Source organism: Physella acuta, unplaced genomic scaffold (assembly GCF_028476545.2).
Source record: "Physella acuta isolate Inbredline_101_S28 unplaced genomic scaffold, ASM2847654v3 ptg001475l, whole genome shotgun sequence".
Lineage (NCBI taxonomy): Eukaryota > Metazoa > Mollusca > Gastropoda > Physidae > Physella > Physella acuta.
The window spans coordinates 8665-30286 of NW_026732990.1; the positions used below are offsets into that span (position 1 = coordinate 8665).

The 21622-nt window shown below is 39.5% G+C and overlaps 1 protein-coding gene across 1 annotated transcript in view; it reads left to right on the forward strand.

Moving 5' to 3' along the window:
- The first annotated feature begins 644 nt into the window (after window positions 1-644).
- The window catches only part of LOC131928202 (neuropeptide CCHamide-1 receptor-like), a 56442-nt gene continuing 35464 nt past the window's right edge, over window positions 645-21622 (forward strand). The window contains exon 1 of the mRNA XM_059284148.1: window positions 645-1292. The gene's annotated coding sequence lies outside the window, so the exon portion shown is untranslated. The remainder of the gene's footprint in view (window positions 1293-21622) is intronic.

Sequence of the window (21622 nt, forward strand, 5' to 3'; positions counted from 1 at the left end):
ACGGCTTCTTAATTGTCAGGGCCATATTCGCCACAAGAATAACCTAGGCGACAGAACGATTAATACGTTTTGGAAAAAAATGGAAGTAATAAGCTTAATTTATAACCGTCATCGGAACAACTTGAACTTATCAGTCAGGATTTTAGTAAGATATTACTGCCCATTACGTATACATTGACAAATCTAAAAACGTAATAAAAAAACAACATGTTATGAGTAACTGGACGCATATTTCCTTACTTTAAATAGTTTTAACTTGGTATAAGAAAAAGCAATAACTGAGCTATTATTTGAAATAACATCATCTCACAAAAAGAGAAGAATAAAACAGACAATGGCACAAACGATACTTTTTATTATAAAAAAATATACATTCTCCATCTCAATTATCTTCCAATGTTGACACAAGTCTCGTTGACTAATTAGATAAAATCCAATCAAACCTGATTTATAATTGCCGTGTCACGCGACCCTACGACTGGTTTAAACCCCTGCTGCCCCCCCCCCCCCCACCAACTCACCCCTCACTTATACGCCTCGCAACCCACGACGCACGACCGCTCACCCGAATAAATCATCGGCGCACGGGCACAAGGTAAAGACAACTCACACTCCAGTATCAGCGCGCGCGTGAAGTATGCTAGTGGGCGTTGGATGCGAGTTGCGCTTGTATGTTTTAAAATTTGTATTTCACGACAAAATCTTTTCTGTAATAAAAACATTCTAGTTCCATTCCTAATATTTTGTTTGTTGATATTCCGGCAACCAGTTTTCATAAAGTTTGGACAATATTTTTTTGGACCTCACTCGTTCAGACAAACATACATCTCGTGCTCATGCATATATATCTCTCTCATCGCGACGCCATCTGTCTCACTTTATCTCACTTTTACCTCAGTTTTTAACATCTAGATATCTCAGTGCAAAAACTTTAAGCGGAACATTTTTAATTAATTTTTATGTTTATCTTTCCCGAAAATCGGTTGGATTTCTTGAACGTATTTTTAAAAAAAAAAGAAAAAAAAAAAAAAAACAGTGATAGACTTTCGAGTACATAAAATGAAAATTGTTATATGAATACGATGTAATTGTAGTGGAAAAACTTTGTTCGAACTTTAACAGTGTTTGTGAATCGTTTTCTTTCTAAGGCTGACTTGCCAATTTGGCTTTAGTTTGGCTAAACACAATTTCATATTCGTGTTAGTTTTTAAGTACTGTGTAACGAATCTTGAAGTGACTCAAGTGTACGAGACAGTAGTTGGAATCAGAAGGAATTATTTACATTGTATATGGTAAGTTTCAATATTTTAGTTGATTGTACTTGCATGTGTGATTTATGTGTTTCATGTGTGTTTTATGTGTGGCTATGATGTGTGTTATATGCAAACAATAGCCTTCAGTTTTCCAGACCATCATTTAGGTTAATTAGGCTATGTTTTCTAAACTCTTTACGTTATAGTGGCACTTCTAGAAACGTAGGAATGCATCAATCTTTTAAATTAAAAAAATAAAATAAAAGGAACTGAAAAAGCAATATATATATATATATATATATATATATATATATATATATATATATATATATATATATATATATAGTTTAGCTCCCTTAGTCTTCATAGGGTTCGGTCTATCTCGGTAAGGGTTAAAAGGTTAAGACCCTCATTGAGAAATAGTTTCTACGGTCCGCCTCAGGTTTCAGTCTCCCACTTATGGTGCATCGAGGGTTCAAACTCTCCTTGGTTTCAGGTGGCACTGAACGCCTGCATAGGATACATTTCATTTTAACAAACCTTTAAGTATACAGAACAATAACGAAAGACTGGATTCTAGGCTGAAATAAACTACCATATCAATTAAACACTGCGAGTTTATTATAAAAAAACCAACACCAACTAATTGCATGTCCCCCCCCCCCCCCCTGTTACACGACACCCCCCCCCCCCCCAACATAAAGCTCCCATGATAAGCGCCTGGCATTGTTCTCCTGGCGGACAGTCCACACTCCGCTATCGCAGACCCAAAGTTCCAGACCTCTGCCAATTTTCCCGTCCCCCTGACCAGTTGAATGGCCATCTTAGACTGGTCACGTACAGATATTCGCGCCGTCAAAGGTAGGGCTTTTCAATTGTTTCTACCCGCTATTTTACCTACATCTGAAACTGGCATACTTTGTATATTTCTGGGCCTAATAAGTATGGATACGTTGATTAATGTTTTTCTTGAGTTTTAGTTTGATATTAAATTTTAAAAAAGAGTTATTGTTTATTAAAGTATTATTTAATAATGGCTATATATTTACATGTAGGCTATTTCAATATTTTTATCTTGTATTTGGCTATACCTGAAATATTATAAATGCACAAATATTCTACTCTGCGAATTCATTTATATATGGTTGGCTAAACAAGATAGAAGATTTCGTTATTGTTTTATTAATTTGCCGTGTTTCTTTACGTTATGATGAAAGACTGTTTATATATGTATAATATAAAATACGTATCATTCATATATCTGGTTGAACTACTCTTGTTATAGAAAATATGTTAACCTGAAAAATATCGAGGCACATTTCTCGTAAGGTCCAACACATACCTGCAAAATAAGAACTTTTATTTTTATTTTTAAAGAACAGCTTTGAACTTCGATGTTCCTATACCGTGAATATACAACTTTTCCGTTTACCTTTAGTTGCTGATATATATTTTTTTAGGTTTGAATTGTGTTCACTATTTCTATTTTTATTATGCACTTAATACAACTAAACAGTCGTATAGTCATATCTTGTGTTACTTTTGAGTTCAGCCAGGTTTGTTTAAAAAAGTTTACACAAACACGCTCCATTTCTAGTGACAAAGTATTCGAGACAGTTTTATGTTAGCCTGTTGAAGAATGTTAACAAAAGTGTATGTTAACTGTTCTAACAATAGACTAATTGGCTATAATCATCACCCGCTTGCAGTAAAAAAAAAAAAAATTAAAAAAAAGTTATTTTTTTCAAAAGTTAAAGCTCTACGTTAAAAATAACAGACACATTCACTTTAAAAAAATCGTTTAACCCTTTAGCCATCAATAACAGACACATTCACTTTAAAAACATCGTTTAACCCTTTAGCCATCAATAACAGACACATTCACTTTAAAAACATCGTTTAACCCTTTAGCCATCAATAACAGAACATTCACTTTAAAAAATCGTTTAACCCTTTAGCCATCAATAACAGAACATTCACTTTAAAAAAAATCGTTTAACCCTTTAGCCATCAATAACAGAACATTCACTTTAAAAAAAAATCGTTTAACCCTTTAGCCATCAATAACAGAACATTCACTTTAAAAAAAAATCGTTTAACCCTTTAGCCATCAATAACAGAACATTCACTTAAAAAAAAAATCGCTTAACCCTTTAGCCATCAACAAATTGTCCGGGACGGTGAAATCTGTACCGGTACCTCACAAATTTTAGTGCTTGTAATTTGCAGTAATGGGGAGTTAACTTGTGGCAAAGAACGGTAACTCCCAACAACAAAACTTTTTTCTCTCCCTTTACCTGGCGAGGTTCCAGTGATGAGGTCTGGAAGTCGTCAAGCCCACAATACCCCATCAGCACCGTTTACACCTCTCAGGGTGGGGGGTATTGTTTTGGATGTTCGCGCAAGTTGGGGTTACGTTACGCGTGACGAAATGGCCTAAGCTGATGGTGAGAAGAGTTTGGCTTTGTCCTGAAATGTGACGAAATAGTCACGATATGGTTTTTGGGATGTCAGTTAAATGTTTATAATCCCAGCGCTTCAGAGACGGAGATGGGGGGGGGGGGTCATATATCACGCTCGAATGGTCAAGACCTCTCCCCCACAGGAGGGAGGGGGATAAAGTTACACTCGAATGCCTTACCCCTCCACCTCTCAGTAAGTTATTGATATTATATTTTAAAATAAATAAGACAAACTAGCTTTACTAAAACAAACGCTGCAACGTATTGATAATTACACTGACAATTTATTAGTCCGTAGGTTCTTTCTACGTACATTTCTTCAACCAGGTGAAGTTTAAAGAGATTAAATATCTCTTCTGATGCTAAAACAAGATTCGTGTATGGTATCGCTCATTTTCCATACTTTCTACACACATCAATATAGACGTTTATATAAAGTTAAACTGTTTATACGCGACCTACACGCTGGTGTGTAGATGAGTGCTGCAATACACGAGTCAACGCGTGCACTAATTTAAAAAAAAAAAAAAAAACTTTAAAGAAAATTGAACTACCTGGCACGCTTACGCCAGATTAAATTGTTTGAACATCGCGCATGCGTACACTTAACACAGCCACATACGTAGGACCAGTTCCGCTTCCGTTTGGCAGTTTTATTTTCCTCGAGATTTACACCCCCCTCCCCCACCGTTTTTTCCTTACCTCTCGAATACCGTCTATGTTGTCAGGTAACCGACGTGTAATTAGTACTCACCACAGTACGCGTGCTGAAGCTATTATTTGTGGTGGAGAACTAATGAGTGACGGCATGTGCAGGCACGTCTAATTTAGCCAGGTTTTTTTGTATGGTGAAAACATTTTGGGGAATTTTGTTTAAACCTTACACCGTGGCATAAACATGATAATAAGTAAACTCTACTTCATCTGCAGAACGTGATGCATGTAGGCGTGACATTTTAAACAGTCCATATACCTGCATGTAAAATGCGATTTGTGAATTCTTTTTATTTATATGTTATATGTTATATATTTTAAGTTTAGCTCTACAGTCTTAGGTAGATTTCCTACAAATTAAAGAGAAAAAGGCTAACAACACTATACAACACAGTAACAACACTATACAACACATTAAAACACTATACAACATATTAACAACACTATACAACACATTAACAACACTATACAACATATTAACAACACTATACAACACATTAAAACACTATACAACACATTAACAACACTATACAACACATTAACAACACTATACAACACTTATATACAACACATTAGCAATACTATACACCACATTAACAACAATATACATATTAAAATATTAAACAGAATTATATAGACCTCCACACCCCCTTTAATATCAAAATCCCCGTCCCCCTATATTACCTCTAGTTACTAACCACCTCCCCTCATCCTTCCCTCCTTCAATAACCTCTGACACCCCCTAGTAAATTACACCCCTTCTTCCATTACATTCAATTACCCATTGTATACTACATCTTTAAAGAAAAAAAAAACAACTGGAGTAGGACATTACCCCTCTGTTTACCACTTATCTACCACACTTCATACGAGTTATCATTTCCCATTACTGACAATACACTGTAAGCAACATTAAGTACTTATCGCGGTAATGTAATCACCCTACATGTATACTGCTGATGGTGTGAATGCGTGGAGTTAAGCGATGAATGAGGCGAAACTTCTAACACCTGAATGTGAGGCCTGTTTGTGTGGAACTTAGGTTTGATGTCCGGCTGGTTTGTCTGTTAAAGTACGTATCAATGTCTGCTTTGACAGTCGCGCCTGACTCAGTGTCTGTTCAAAGAGAATTATCAAAGGGAGCTTTGTTGCATCGATGTGTATGTCTGTTGCTGTGTGTTTCGGATGCACCCGAATCGATTACATTATACAGTGTAACCTTGTAACTATTGTTTATTTGAATAATTTTTTTTTTATTAATTGCATTTTTTGTATTGATTATATTAAGAATAGTCAAGGGGGGTATTCATTCAATAAGCAATGTAACCTGCAGAGGAAGTTAATTGATAGGGGGAAGGTTATTACAGGGGTGTGTGGGGGTATTGTTGTCCCCCCCCCCCCCCTTCCACCACCAGCATCCCATACATACAGGCAATGGTATTAATCTGAGGGTCAAAGGAATTTAAATAGGAAAACATGGGAAAGTTATCAGGCGACTCGGTTGTCAATCCTTTAGAACTTTAGTCGGTTCTAGACTTGGCTCTGACGGTTCTAAGTCCAGGCGACCCTGTCACCCTCATTTCCAGTCAGCTATGACTTCATGTTGTGAACCAACATTCATGTATACAACCAGCTCACCAACATTCATGCGTACAACCAGCTCACCAACATTCATGTGTACAACCAGCTCACCAACATTCATGCGTACAACCATCTCACCAACATTCATGTGTACAACCAGCTCACCAACATTCATGTGTACAACCATCTCACCAACATTCATGTGTACAAACAACTCACCAACATTCATGTGTACAACCAGCTCACCAACATTCATGCGTACAACCAGCTCACCAACATTCATGTGTACAACCAGCTCACCAACATTCATGTGTACAACCATCTCACCAACATTCATGTGTACAAACAACTCACCAACATTCATGTGTACAACCAGCTCACCAACATTCATGTGTACAAACAACTCACCAACATCCATGTGTAGAACCAGCTCACCAACATTCATGCGTACAACCAGCTCACCAACATTCATGTGTACAAACAACTCACCAACATTCATGTGTACAACCAGCTCACCAACATTCATGTGAACAACCAGCTCACCAACATTCCCTTGTACAACCAGCTCACCAACATTCATGTGTACAACCAGATCACCAACATTCCTTTGTACAACCAGCTCACCAACATTCCTTTGTACAAACAACTCACCAACCTAAGCTGTGTAAGCGTAGGAGCCTGGGGAACAAACCAAATATATGATTATTCCAGCAATCTTGTCTTAGTCTTGTTGGTGTCACTGCTCCATCACGGCTGGAGCCCCACCCGACACGAGGTGTATTGTGGGTAGAAGACGAGCAGTTGCTTATTTGAGTGGAACTAGTGTCAACGCTGCAAGAGTTAGGTACCGAGATGTAGTATGAGCTAAAGTACCAAGGTACCGAGATGTAGTATGAGCTAAAGTACCAAGGTACCGAGATGTAGTATGAGCTAAAGTACCAAGGTACCGAGATGTAGTTTGAGCTAAAGTACCAAGATGTAGTATGAGCTAAAGTACCAAGGTACCGAGATGTAGTATGAGCTAAAGTACTAAGGTACCTAGATGTAGTATGAGCTAAAGTACTAAGGTACCGAGATGGAGTATGAGCTAAAGTACCAAGGTACCGAGATGTAGTATGAGATAAAGTACTAAGGTACCGAGATGTAGTATGAGCTAAAGTGCCAAGGTACCTACGCTATATGCCTAAAAATACCAATGGTTCCTATTTCCTTTCAGTGCCAAAGATGCAGCCATAGTTTCGCCCACAATGCATCATTCTGTGCGCTGATTATGGCACGTTGATTACTTTTCACGTTAGCTACACTGCTTGTTCTCTCTGCATGATCTGAATTTTTTTCTAATCACAAGATCTGCACGATTTCAACAGCTTCTATCTTTAAAAAAATAATAAAACAGTAAGGTAGTTAAGGTATCATAAATAGAAATAGTCAACCGTTTAAGAAATAAATTGTCAATCATTTTCAACCCCCTCCTGACTACACAACCATCAAGATACAAAACCCATCTTCAGCTTGAGTTAAAAAACCATCACTCTCCTCAGTCATTAAACTTCACAATCAGTTCACTCCCTTCACTGGTTCGATCACAAAACACAAATATCCCACCATGATAAGGGGAAACAACTCACAAAGGGCGACAACACTTGAAAAAAAAAATTGTCGTTGAAAATTTGCTTGAGGCCGGCAGCGACAGTTAAGCTTTCCATTAATGAATTCCTCGAACGCGTCACGTCTTTTGTAGAAACTACTGATGGGAGATAATCGTTAGTGTCAATATCTTTTAAAAACCTAACCGTCAACGAAAGAAAAAATAAACTTTCGATTACTAGCGTAATAGACGGGGAGTTTGAGCGCTCGACTGCCAACTATAAAATCCCGAGGTTGTATTTATATGGTATACATTTTCAGGGGCGTAGCGAGGGGGGGTGACACCATTTAGGGGGTGACACTAAGGCAAAAAATAGCAAAATATATAGAGAAAAACTTGAGGGGGTGGGGTGCAAATCGAAAGTTTGAAGGGGGGGGGGGGGGTGCAAATCGAAAACTTGAAAGTTTGTCCCCGGGAAGGGTCGCTACGCCTCTGGGGGGTGACACCATTAAGTGCCGCACCGGGTGACACCCGACCTCGCTACGCCACTGTACATTGTAATAACTGTCCATTTATTTTAACAATAATTGTCACACAATGTTCCACACTTCAGAAACATTTCCCCAAAGAGGATAATTTCCTAGTTTAAAAGAAATAGTGGCAGTATTTAGAATCAACATCAGCGGTTTACAAGAGTTATCTAAGGGCGATAACTATAACTCAATAAAACTGATCTACTTAGCATTTGCTAAACGCTATAACTGTCAAGTTCGCAAAGTTTAGTGACTGTTTATGACGCTACAGCCTTTCAGAATTGTGTTTATCAATGTGTAGTTAACCGCCAGAGTTCTGTATTTACAGCGTCGTAATTAGGCAGCTAAGTGGAGACGCGTTAGACGGAGTAATAGCAGACCTCGTTAATGGCACCCACTTCAAACTCTGGAACTGTGTGTAAAAAATTGTTGCGTGTCAATTTGCCAGAGCTAAAATTGCGTACACGTTGCTTGACGCATATCAATGTGTCAATCGTAAACTTAATTGTAATAGTAGTTCCACTAGAGCTCAAGGTTGCTAAACCCAAAAGTCTCGAGTTCGAACCCTCAGACAGATGAGGCTCGTTAGCTGGGGACAGCCACTCTTCTAGGAGAGACAACTCCAAAATCTAACAACTGCTGCCTTGTAGTTTGTTCTTGTTTGGAAGCAAATCCAAAAAGAAAAGCAGGCTGAAATCGGAATCAATGGCCTCAATGGCGCATAACCAGTTGACACGTATACTTAATTGTGTTGGAGGGAATACCTTTCAACACTAAAATTAAGAACGAAGAAGAAGAGTAGTTCCACCGCTTTGTCATAACATGCACAAATTTGATCATAGGCAATTTAATTTATCTCTCATTTTCTTAAACCTCCCTAGACCTAGTCCTTTTATATTGCTCCAGCAGTACTCTAAAATGATATGGCAAACTCTAATCTATTACCTCACAATAGACATAAAAAGTCTATGTAATCATACTAAATTTTTGAACAATTCTTTTTAAAATATACGGCAAGCGATAAAATTATAGTTACATTTGTAAAAATTAAAGCCGTTTTGGAACCATCGATTACACTCATTTTTATATTTTTGTATCGAATATAAGCCGTTGAAAAGCCGTTTAGAATTATTTTATCAATTCAGATATATTCAAAAACTTCCCTCAAACTGTCCTTGAAGTCAACCGGAACGGCCAAGGAGAGTAAAACAATAAAAGTTAGAAAAATTGTTTTCCATGATAAAAAAATACATGAAAGTGATCTATGGTGTATAGCGTAGTATTGTATTCATTTTAAACAATATAACATCCCCTTTCACCATAACACCCTGACTGTACTAATCCAAATTAAAAATAAATATTTGCTAAATTACTATTATATTACACGTAATTATTGTTTTGACTACTTCTATCTTTAATGAAACTGTAAGTAATTGTGTACTGATTCACTTTTGGTTGAAAAATATGCTTTCTATCATAAAAAAAATAAGCAATAAAACAGATAGTGTTAGTTACCTCACAAGTTAAAGACAGTTACAAATACTATGGGCGTTTCGACCCAAGGGCTTCGTTAGCACACAACAGTGTGGTTACAGATTAGACAGAAAAGACACAAAGTAACACAATTTTGAACTTGTCTAAATGCCGTGATATCCAAAAGAAAAGACGCGTGAAGAAGGACGCTTGGAGACTGTATAGTGGTGGGGTTGGGGGCGTGGCGTATGGAGGATGGGGGGGGGGGGGTTGGAACCAACTTTTCAAGTCTACTATTACCATTAAAGTTACCGTAAAGTCGACACACCATATAGACCTACATAATGGGTATGGTGAATCGATTCGGTGATAGAAGAATTTCCGAAAGTAATTTTCGGATTTTCCCCCTCACGCACATTCCACTTTATTTACAATCTTTTGGGAATTCTAGGGAAAATAAAAAAAAAACTACGGTCTACTAAAAAAAGTCAACAGGAAAATCCAGTAAACGAATAAAGATAGAAACAAATTGTAGTGATGTCAGTCCGCCCTGAATATTTTTAGTTCCCGAACAGATTTTCGTTCTTTCTTTCTTTCTTTTTCTTTTTTTTTTTCCTTTATTTTCTTTCCTTGAAAGATGGGCAATGACAAAGGCGAATGATGAAATCATTGTGTTGCACAACTCCTGCTGATTTGCTGCTCTGAAGTTGGGTGGGGGAGGGGGAAATGGATGCTGGGGGTGGATGATAGATAGGGGGGGGGATGGTGGGTGTGAGTGGTAAGGGTGGACGGTGTCGGTGGATTGTGGGCTGGATTTCATTTTTAATTTCAAACAATACCGGTTTTTCAGTTTCATCTTAACAACGGATCCTGGTAAATAGACGACACGGACATTCGTATATTATAGCAAATCTTTGCCGTGTCTTAATTTTCAAAAAAAACTTAAAAAAAACGACTGTTTTTTTTTTAAATTTAACGTTATAATACAATATTGTTATAAAATTTAGATCATAATATTGTACTGGTTATTATAATATTTCTGTTTTACTATTGCACAGGTTTAAAAAAAATTGCAGCTATTTAACTGTTATATTCTACCTATACAACTGAACTGGCTTATTTACTGTAACACGTTGTTGACTAGTTCACCATTCATCTCTTCATAAAGACCCAACAGACATTAATGTACACGATTCATATGACTCAACATATGTTCATTTTATCTTACATTCTTACCATCACGAACACTACATGCAAATTGTCTGTCATTCCAATCTTCCTACACACATGTCTTACGTAATTAAGAAATGTCTGTCGTTACTTTTGTGAGCTGGTCTGGTTTGTTTACACTGTCTAGAATAATCTTACCGTTCATTGTTGGGTGTCTCCTAACGTGAAGTCTTCGTCCATGTAGCAACATTCGATAGCTGACAAAAATAAATAAGTAGGTGGGGTTGGTGTTTAGGGTGTACCTGGGGATAGGGTTGGGTTGTGAGTATAGGGTTTCGGGTTGTGTTTGTAGGGAGATTTGAGTTGTGTATGTGTGGTTGTTAGTTGTGGGAGTGTGAGTGTGAGTGGTGGTTGTCGGGTTGTGTGTGGAAGTGTTGTCGGGTTGTGTGTGGTGGGAGGGTGTAGGGTAGTGGGAGTGTGAGTGGGGATGTCCTATTGTGTGTAGTGGTTGTCGGGTTGTGAGTGAGGGTTGTCGGGGTGTGTGTGTGTCAGTTGTGTGTGTTTAGAAGGGGGATGTCGGATTGTGTATGGGGTGTCGGGTTGTGTGCGGTGCTTGTGTGTGTGAAGAGGGGTGTGGGGTTTTTAATTGTGTATGGGGGGTGTCGGGTTGTGTATGTTTAGTTTTCGGTTGTGTTACGTGTGTGGGCGTCGTCGGGTTGTGTGTGTGTGAAGGGAGTTGAGATGTGTGTGTGTGTGTGTGTGTGTTGAGTAGAGTGACAAGTGTGATAAAAGAATGAATAGCAAAGAATCATTTATATCCACATTTCTTCTTATCAATGGGAGTTGGTGTTATGTGTGGGGTATGTACGTTGATGTGAGGTGTGGGGTATGTAAGCTGGGTGGCACATCTCGTAGACACCCCCTCCCCATCTTACCCTTTCCTTCGGTGGAACACAATATGGGTGGAGTGGGTGGAGTGGCAGATATCTTAGACAACCCGTCTATCCAATTGTTTTTATATTGTTTTCATACCGCGTTCCAGAATTAGGTCGTACGGTATCTCAGAGCGGTGCCATTTGACGGAGACTCGTGCCATCGTGCGGCCAGAATCACCCGGGACGGCTCTGGCGGCGAGTGTCTACCTGTAATCTCTTCCAGTGCCCTTCAAGTCTGGCACCAGGTAACACGGGGAGTGCAGTCTTACGGAACGTGACACGGCGCTAGTGAGAAGTTTATTCCGTGGGTTCAAACTGTAGCGGTGTAGTGTATGTTTAGCATTGTACCCTTCTCTCTGTGAGAAATGGGAGCTAATTCAGATGACATGTACCGATAAACTTTACGTGCGTGTATATATATAAATATATATATATATATATATATATATATATATATATATATATATATATATATATATATATATATATATATATATATATATATGTGTGTGTGTGTGTGTGTGTTCATATGTGAATGCTCGTCTTTTTATGAGAGATAGACACTAATATTATATTAATTAATGGTAGTAAGTGAAAGTACCCTTTAGAACCTTACGGTACATAGGGCAGGTGAAGTAAAGTCCACCTGTTTCAGTGACCTCGGTATATAAAGGGATAGAGTGGTCAATATCTGAACGCCTTTACTTTCCCTAACGCGTGAAACTTTGTACGGACTCCAGACCAGGATTTGAACAAGAGACTTTCATGTTAGCAATCGAAAGCTCTACCATTCGACCGTCTTTCAGTAGACACAATGTGATTTAAATCAGAAATTCTCATTTGTAAATAGTTTTCTTGTTGTCTACCATTATTTAAGTAACTGTCTCCAAACACATGTCGGCTTTTATCATCAAATGTGAAAGATAGGAATTATCTGTGCGACGTTGGTTTTTTTTTATAATGTGAAGATATCACACTGGGCTAGGCTGGGGTCATGAATGAGCTATTCTTGTTGCTTGTGTTGGATGTTATAATTTAATTAACTCACAGCCCGTGGCGTTGTGCTAATGGGGGGGGGGGGGGGGAGGGGGAGGGGAGCTGGATATGTGGTCTGGGTGTGGGGTGTGGTGAGGTGGGGTGTGGGAGGTAGTCTTTAGCCAAGGTCTGGGTGTGTTTAGAAGTGGGTTGGGGGAGGTAGTTTTAACCAAAGGTCTGTGTGTGGAGGTGTGGTGGTCAGGTGAGGTGGGGTGTGGGAGGTAGTGTTTAGCAAAGGTCTGGGTATAGGGGTGTGGTGAGGTGAGGAGGTATGTTGTGTGAGGGGAGTGGTGGGGTGGGGTGGGGGAGGTGGTATGGAGCCAAGGTCTGGATATGGGGGTGTGGAGTTGTAGGATGGGGGAGGTAGAATTTAGCCAAGATCTGGATATGGGGGTGTGGAGTTGTAGGGTGGGGGAGGTAGAATTTAGCCAAGATCTGGATATGGGGGTGTGGAGTTGTAGGGTGGGGGAGGTAGAATTTAGCCAAGATCTGGATATGGGGGTGTGGAGTTGTAGGGTGGGGGAGGTAGAATTTAGCCAAGATCTGGATATGGGGGTGTGGAGTTGTAGGGTGGGGGAGGTAGAATTTAGCCAAGATCTGGATATGGGGGTGTGGAGTTGTAGGGTGGGGGAGGTAGAATTTAGCCAAGATCTGGATATGGGGGTGTGGAGTTGTAGGATGGGGGAGGTAGAATTTAGCCAAGATCTGGATATGGGGGTGTGGAGTTGTAGGATGGGGGAGGTAGAATTTAGCCAAGATCTGGATATGGGGGTGTGGAGTTGTAGGATGGGGGAGGTAGAATTTAGCCAAGGTCTGGATATGGGGGTGTGGAGTTGTAGGATGGGGGAGGTAGAATTTAGCCAAGATCTGGATATGGGGGTGTGGAGTTGTAGGATGGGGGAGGTAGAATTTAGCCAAGATCTGGATATGGGGGTGTGGAGTTGTAGGGTGGGGGAGGTAGAATTTAGCCAAGGTCTGGATATGGGGGTGTGGAGTTGTAGGATGGGGGAGGTAGAATTTAGCCAAGATCTGGATATGGGGGTGTGGAGTTGTAGGATGGGGGAGGTAGAATTTAGCCAAGATCTGGATATGGGGGTGTGGAGTTGTAGGGTGGGGGAGGTAGAATTTAGCCAAGATCTGGATATGGGGGTGTGGAGTTGTAGGGTGGGGGAGGTAGAATTTAGCCAAGATCTGGATATGGGGGTGTGGAGTTGTAGGGTGGGGGAGGTAGAATTTAGCCAAGGTCTGGATATGGGGGTGTGGAAAGTCGGGAGATGCTTGGTCGAAGATGTTAATGTTACAGAGACTTGTGACCGACGATAATCAGATAGATGGAAGAGAAGAGGCGAGCTATTGAATAATAGGGAGGTCAGAGACTGAAGGCTGAGTCCGATAAATTGAAATTATGCAGACAGCCCGTGGCTGATAGACTCTTCTTCTTCTTCGTTCTTAATTATTAGTGTTGAAGGGGATCGAGATTTATCTGCCAGTGGGTTCGAACTCGAGACTTTGTTCGAATTTGTCAACCATGAGCTTTTTGCCGACTCCACCGCGCCTTCAACACAATTAAGCGTTATGTGTCAACTGGTTATGCGCCATTGAGGCCATAGACTCCGATTTCAGCCTGCTGTTCTTTTTGGATTTGCTTCCATAGCCTTTGTCCAACCAAGAACAAACTACAAGACAGCAGATGTTTAAATTTTGGAGTTGTCTCTCCTAGAAGAGTGGCTTATGTCCCCAGCTAACGAGCCTCATCTGCCCGAGGGTTCGAACTCGAGACTTTTCGGTTTAGCAACCATGAGCTTTACCGACTTGACCACGCCGACCCCCTGCTGATAGATTGACTAGAGGGAAATAGACTGATCAGACACGTACACATGATGAGCAGTACTGTATAGATATTACTGCTTCGTGAGGACAGCCATTTTGTATGACCGACAGAGGGGGGGGGGGAAGGTTTAGCGGATGATCGCACTTGCTTACCTGAGTTCGAAACCCGGGCTGGAAGTCCCTTGCCTGACCTGTCGGTCATATCTGGGCAACCCGGCAAGTACGTCCTTTACTAATTGCCTTTACTTTCTCTAAAATGAGTCAGGTACCAGTTAGAGCTGAGTGTACTCAACAATGTCCCACAGACTCATACGTAGTCGTGCTGGGAACGGAGCAGAGTTTCTCCCAGGCATCTCTTCAGGGGGGGGGGGGGGGGGGGGCAGAAAATCTACCGCCCCCCCCCCCCCGAACGAAATGGAATTTTATTGAAAATATATATTTTGAACAGTGTCCGCACCCCCACCCCTCGGAAATTTTCAAGTGACCCCCCCCCCCCCCCCCGGATAAAAAAAGTCTGGAAGAAACACTGGAACAGAGATTAAAGCTTACACATTGCGCGAATATTTTCACAATTCTTTGCTAAATTCCTGTTTATGCTTACATTTTTAGTTAATAACATAAACATACAAATAAATACGTAAATAAATATATGACTCAAACGAAAGCAAAAACAAGCTTGAATGAAACCGCTGGAGAGCCAGTATATTATTTCTATCTGCGCATGTCTTCACTTCCGGTTTGATGATGTCTATCAACTTTATTTACATGACCCCTGACCCCGGCAACACGTCGTTATCTCGGCACGCAGGCACGTACGTCACGCCCCCCTGCATACCTCACGGTTGCGCGCGGCAAGTATGTAATCCGGGGGTCAAGGGTGAGCAGTGTTTACGGTAGTGTGTGATCACAAAGTGAGCAGTAGATCACACGTCCCCACATTTTTGGGATTTTTCCATAAGGTGATGCTGTAAGACTTAATGTACACGGTACGCATAATGTACACAATAACATGCGTGATCAGTGTTTCTTCCAGACTTTTTTTCTCCGGGGGAGGGGGGGGGGCACTTGAAATTTTCGGGGGGGGGGGGGGCGGTAGACTTTCTTCGGGCGGGGGGGGGGGGGCGACACTGTTTAAAGTATATATTCTCTATATACATTATATAAATTTCATTTCGTTCGGGGGGGGGGGGGGGGGGGGGGGAGGGCGGTAAAAAAAATTTCGGCCCCCCCCCGAAGATATGCCTGGAAGAAACTCTGTGCGTGATTTATGTTCTTTGGGGGTTAAGGTTAAGACTTGGGTATCTGCCGGTAAATTAGAAAAAAAACATTTCCGTGATGGTGTATTGTGCGGAATTTAGGAGATAAATTTAAACCATCTTACAGTACTAAAAATTATATTTGTATCTTTGATGTTGCTGTATGTTAGGGTTAAGCAGAGGCGTAGCGAGGGGGGGGTGCGGAACGCACCGGGTGACACCATTTAGGGGGATGACACCAAGGCAAAAAATAGCAAAATATATAGAGAAAAATTTGAGGGGGGGGGGGGTGCAAATCAAAAACTTGAGGGGGGGGGGGTGCAAATCGAAAGTTTGAGGGGGGGGGGTGCAAGTGCAAATCGAAAATGAAAATTTGAAAGTTTGTCCCCGGGAAGGGTCACTACGCCTCTGGGGGGGGGGGGGGTGACACCATTAAGTGCCGCACCGGGTGACACCCGACCTCGCTACGCCTCTGAGGGGGGGGTGACACCATTAAGTGCCGCACCGGGTGACACCCGACCTCGCTACGCCACTGGGGTTAAGGGTATAGTTGCGGTTGTGAACTTGGGTTTTTAAGATACTGTAATACCGCTCTTCTTACTACATATGAGCCAGTTTCTTGGAAAGGATGGTGAAACGATTCATAGTTTATTATTTGTGCTGTTTTTAAGATTTAAATTGCCACACTTAATCCATAAATTATATAGCTTTTTCTTTAATGTTTAAGCGGAAGAAATTAATTTAAAGGAATATAATTTAAAAGATTGAAATCGTTGGGTGAGAGTTAGGGTAAGGTGATCTTCTCAAGGTTATTAGTTAGGCTACTCCTCTAAATTTAATTTTTACGCTATGGCTTTGATTAATGATTCTAATTTTTACAAAGACAATTAAAACTTTGCCATAATAAAAGTACAAAGACATCTTTTTTCATCAAATTAATATAATTAAGTTAATTATTTCAATCAGGCCAGTGAGCACCTGACTTAATGACCAATTACGTTGGTGCTAATAGTGTAGATCTCTTCTCGCTGTGAAGAAATATTTAAGGAATACATTACTTTAATCCCCATGAATGATCTTCTAGAACAGTGGTTCTTAACATGGGTTCAATCGAACCCCAGGGGTTCGATAAGTCTGTCTCAGGGTTCGGCGGAAGTCAAGACATACACCAGACTCAGTTAATTCACGATTGGGTTTTGTCAGTGCGGATTTTAAAAATATAATGAAGGGTTCTGTGCAGTGGCGTAGCCAGGATCGTCTCAAGGGGGGGGGTTCCATTTTTTTCCCGGGGACAAACTTTCGATTTGCACCCCCTTGTCATACTTTATATATATACCGAGGGGTCTATGGGGGGTATGACCCCCCTCCCCCCAACCCCTCCTGCCTACGCCACTGGTTCTGTGAATGCGCATATGAAAGTGGTGGGGTTCGGTACCTCCAAAAGATTAAGAACCACTTTTCTAGCAATTTCCTAAAGGTCAGCCCGTTCAGCAAAAAATCGTCTTGGCTCTTGAAGCCAACAGATCTAGAAACAATTTATGGTCATTGAATTCCAATTTCACACAAAAACAGATGCCGATTAAATTTAAACTAGTGGTATTTTTGTTTTTAATTAACCGTTTTTGTGTTAATTAATTAGAATTGATTTCCCATTAGCCGAGGCTATGAAGGTGTCGTGTAATTTTTACCCTCTGATTAAATGACCCGCCTTGATGTAATTAATTAAAACAAAGGAAGGTTGGGATCTGTTGACTCAAAGGCTCGTCTTGTGGTCAAGGGTACACAGCTGTGGTTTGTCAAAGTCTTAGTAGGCTTGAATTGTTAGTGTTCAGTGTTTCTTTCAAACATTTTTTCTCCAGAGGGGGGGGGGGGGGGCTTGTGATTTGAAAATTTTGGGGGAGGGGCTTAAATTTCCGGATGTGGATTCAAGGATATATTCTCTATATAATTTTTTTTCTATATCGTCCAGAGAGTGGGCAGGGTGGGGGAGGGGGCGGCTTACTTAGGGGAGAAGCCCCCCCCCCCCCTTAGAAAAGATGCCTGAAAGAAACTTTGTTCGTGTCGGGAACACTGAATGTTAAGTTGAGGATATTTTGCTAAATTTAATACTCTAATTTCCTTTGTATATTTCAACTATGAAAAGTAGTATAAGCCTTTATATGAAAACTTATTATGCCTTATATACAATTTGTACAAAGTCTTTATGTAAAAACTGAACGACGGTATAAGCAGTTTATAAAAAGTGTACTAGCCCTTTATAAAAAATTATACCAGCCAATGCAACTACTGCACTAGCCCTATATAAAAACTGTACCCGCTCTATGTAAAAATTGTACTAGCGCTGTATAAAAATATGTACCAGCCTTATATAACAACTGTACCAGCACTTTTTAAAATGTATACCCACCCCGCCCTGTATAAAAACCGTACCCATCCAACCTAAGATAAATTTCTCCCGCAATAAAGTGCGACTAGGCTTCCAACACGCCAACGATTTCAAACCAGCGAAGACGTCTTGACAAAGCTCGCCCCTTCTCACGCTACTTTATCTACCATAAACACAGATATATACACATCCGGACAGGGGAGGGAGGGGGAGGGGGGTTGGATTCCGGGGTATGCTGACTTTTATTGTTGTTGTATATAAGAGATGTAAATCGTACGGTTAGTAACTGTGAGTTAAGGGGGCAGTAGGACTTCGGGGCGGTTGAAATAGTTTCTGTAGGAACTGACAGCAAGAGGAAGCGGAAGTGTTTTGGTTTCATGCAATGGTGTGTGAAAAAATGGGGGGGGGGGGAGGGGCGGGGCAACTACATTTTATATACAAGTGTGGGTAAAATTATATATTTGTATATTATTTGGAGGGGGGATGTTGACAGCTGAAATGTTATCTCGTTTTTCCGATTAACACATAAACATAATTTTTTTTGCCGATGTTATTATAAGAATCATTGTATTAGACCTGTTATCTATTAGGTATGTGTTTACATTCGAAACCAGTTTATTTGAATATATTTCTTCCTTTGTCAATGTGGACAGATATCTCTATAATATAATACGCAAAAAATATTAAGCACAATAGGAAGCTTTTAAATCACTGGCAATAAACATTGCATATATTTTCATAATAATAGCGAAGATAAAATCTTTGATCGCAACAGATTAGATATCTTTCAAATTCATTTTGCAATTTAGTTTTACCTGTACTATTTGCCGTTTACCTGTATTATTTACAGTTTTACCTGTACTATTTACAGTTTTACCTGTACTATTTACAATTTTACCTGTATTATTTACAGTTTACCTGTGTTATTTACAGTTTACCTGTACTATTTACAGTTTTACATTGATTTACTTATTTGTATAAAACAGATGTAAAATCCATTTTTTTTCAGTAATAATAATTTTTTTGATAGTTTTACACAGCATCAAAGACATGAACATCAATTGCATATATAATAATCAAAGGGAGAAAAATAACATGGCATAAGAACCAGACTAAAATAAGGTGTGCAAACTCGGTTTCTCTTGACTGCTTAGTTTACTGTGCTCCGTCATTAGCTGCGGAGTCAAAAGTTCACATTAAAATCCATTTTTTTTAAGTTCAAAACGTTTATTACAATATTAAAACTCAACATAACTACACGTTCAACCATTTCCACGCTAAATTTCTGATGCATTTATTTAACTTTTGAACAGCTATAAGAACATTAAAGCTAACACATTTTTTTTTAACTAAGCTCTGGGAGAGTCATTTTTAACATCACAAAATTATTCAATTTTTGTTTGTGCCACTGCTAACACTGGAATTATTGATCAAATATCAGGATCAATGTGTTTTATAACAGTAGAAACAAAAAGATATACATGGCAAAAATAAGTTCCCTGGGCTTGTAATAAAATAAAATATTTTCACTACAGTGAGGAAAAAATCACTTGATAACTTTAATTTAATGTACTTTATAAATTATTGTGACTTGCAGTTGTACATTGGAGGTGCTGAATGTAGGAAAACGACACCACTTTTGTACACATATCCATATGTAGCGAAGAAGGCTAGTGCAGACGAAAGTAAATACAGGTTGATCTTGGCATTCTTTGCTTTATAAGCTTGAGACCATGAGCCTTCAGGGACTGGTAAAAAGTTCATGTGATTCTTGTTCTCTTCACATATCTGACGCATGGTTTTCCAGTGTGCAGGGACACCATGGCTCATACGAGCTTGTTAGATGCGAGGTGCGATCCTAAGCAGTGGTGTTATTTTGGTCAACATTCTCAATTATAATTTCTTTTCCTAAGGAACGTGAGTGTCCTCCTATTTACTGACCGGGTTCAACACATTAAAATCCACACAATAACACGATTAAGGATCTAGTGAAAAAGCAGTTCAATTCTAAAATGCTTACTTTATTAAAAGCTTGTGTGCACCTTATTTTAAACGTTTTTAAATTTGTTTTATGGTCCACATAATAGTCGTATTTTCTACGTCAAAACATATTTACTTATCCCCACGAAAAATGTATATAATATCATGCGATGAAACTCCGAGGGAAAACCAAGTGTTCGTGAAGAACAGTTCTCTATCCACAGCAAGCTTCTTATGCGATCGCTAGTACTCAATTTTGTTATCTCCCTTTAATTTCGACATTGTTTAATTAATTTGTAATGATTAATTTTGTTATGTCACTTTAATTTCGACATTGTTTAATTAATTTTTGATGACTAATTTAACGTGTAATTAAATAAAATAAAAATGCTCTTGCATTGTTATCAAAGACGAATGTATATTGAGAGTTTGAACAAAATCGCTGCATTAAGTTAGAAGATTGGCACAAACCCAAAACAGCCGTGTAACCTACTAAATTAAAGCTTTCAAGGTTTGTCTTACGAAAGTGAAAATTCGAATTATAACTTAGGCTTGATGAAAATAAACTCAAATAAAATAATTTTCAAGTTCTCTGGATTTGTAACTTTTAAAACATTGACTCATTATTTTTACGGTCGCTTTGATTTCAAAATCTAACAAAAGCACGTTTTTAAATGTCAAGAATATGATCGAAGGATTCTTGTCAACTCGGCGGTCTCCATTGTTTGCTTGTTTTGGTTCTATGAAATGTAAACATTCGTGAACTGCAGCTCACTAAAATAATCGGGTGACCGGTTTTTGCTAGTTATCTTTCCTTTTGTCATTCAACATTTGCCGACTGTGCTCATCTGTTTTTATGGACTGGGCATACAGGAGGAGGGGGGGGGGGGGGTTGGAACTAAAAGCAGCCCCGTTTAATGACTTGTGAGTCTCGGTCTCTCTAGCTTGAAATTCGAAATCTCGTTAGCCAGGGAGAAATGTACATTTTTGAACTAAATTTAATTCCTGTGATCATGATTCCTAATATATATATTAAAAAAAAACCCACAAACATGGCTGCGATTTTTAAAATACCAAGAGTACCCAAAATACAACATTTATAAATAAAATAAATATAATAATAAAATACTCAAATTAAGTACCGGTAGGCCTAACATATCAATACAATTATACTAATACTGTAACTACGTTCAGGATAATATATTAGGGATTCCAATAAATATTTAACTGTACGCGACTGTTAATGTTATGTGCAGTGTTCCTTCCAGACTTTTTTTCTCCTGGGGGGAAGGGGGAGGGGGCACGTGAAATTTTTGGGGTGTACGGGGGGGGGGGGGGGCGGACTAAAATTCCGTGGATGGGGGGGGCGGGTGGGATGGACACTGTTAAAAGTATATATTTTCTATATAAATTCCATTTCGTTCGT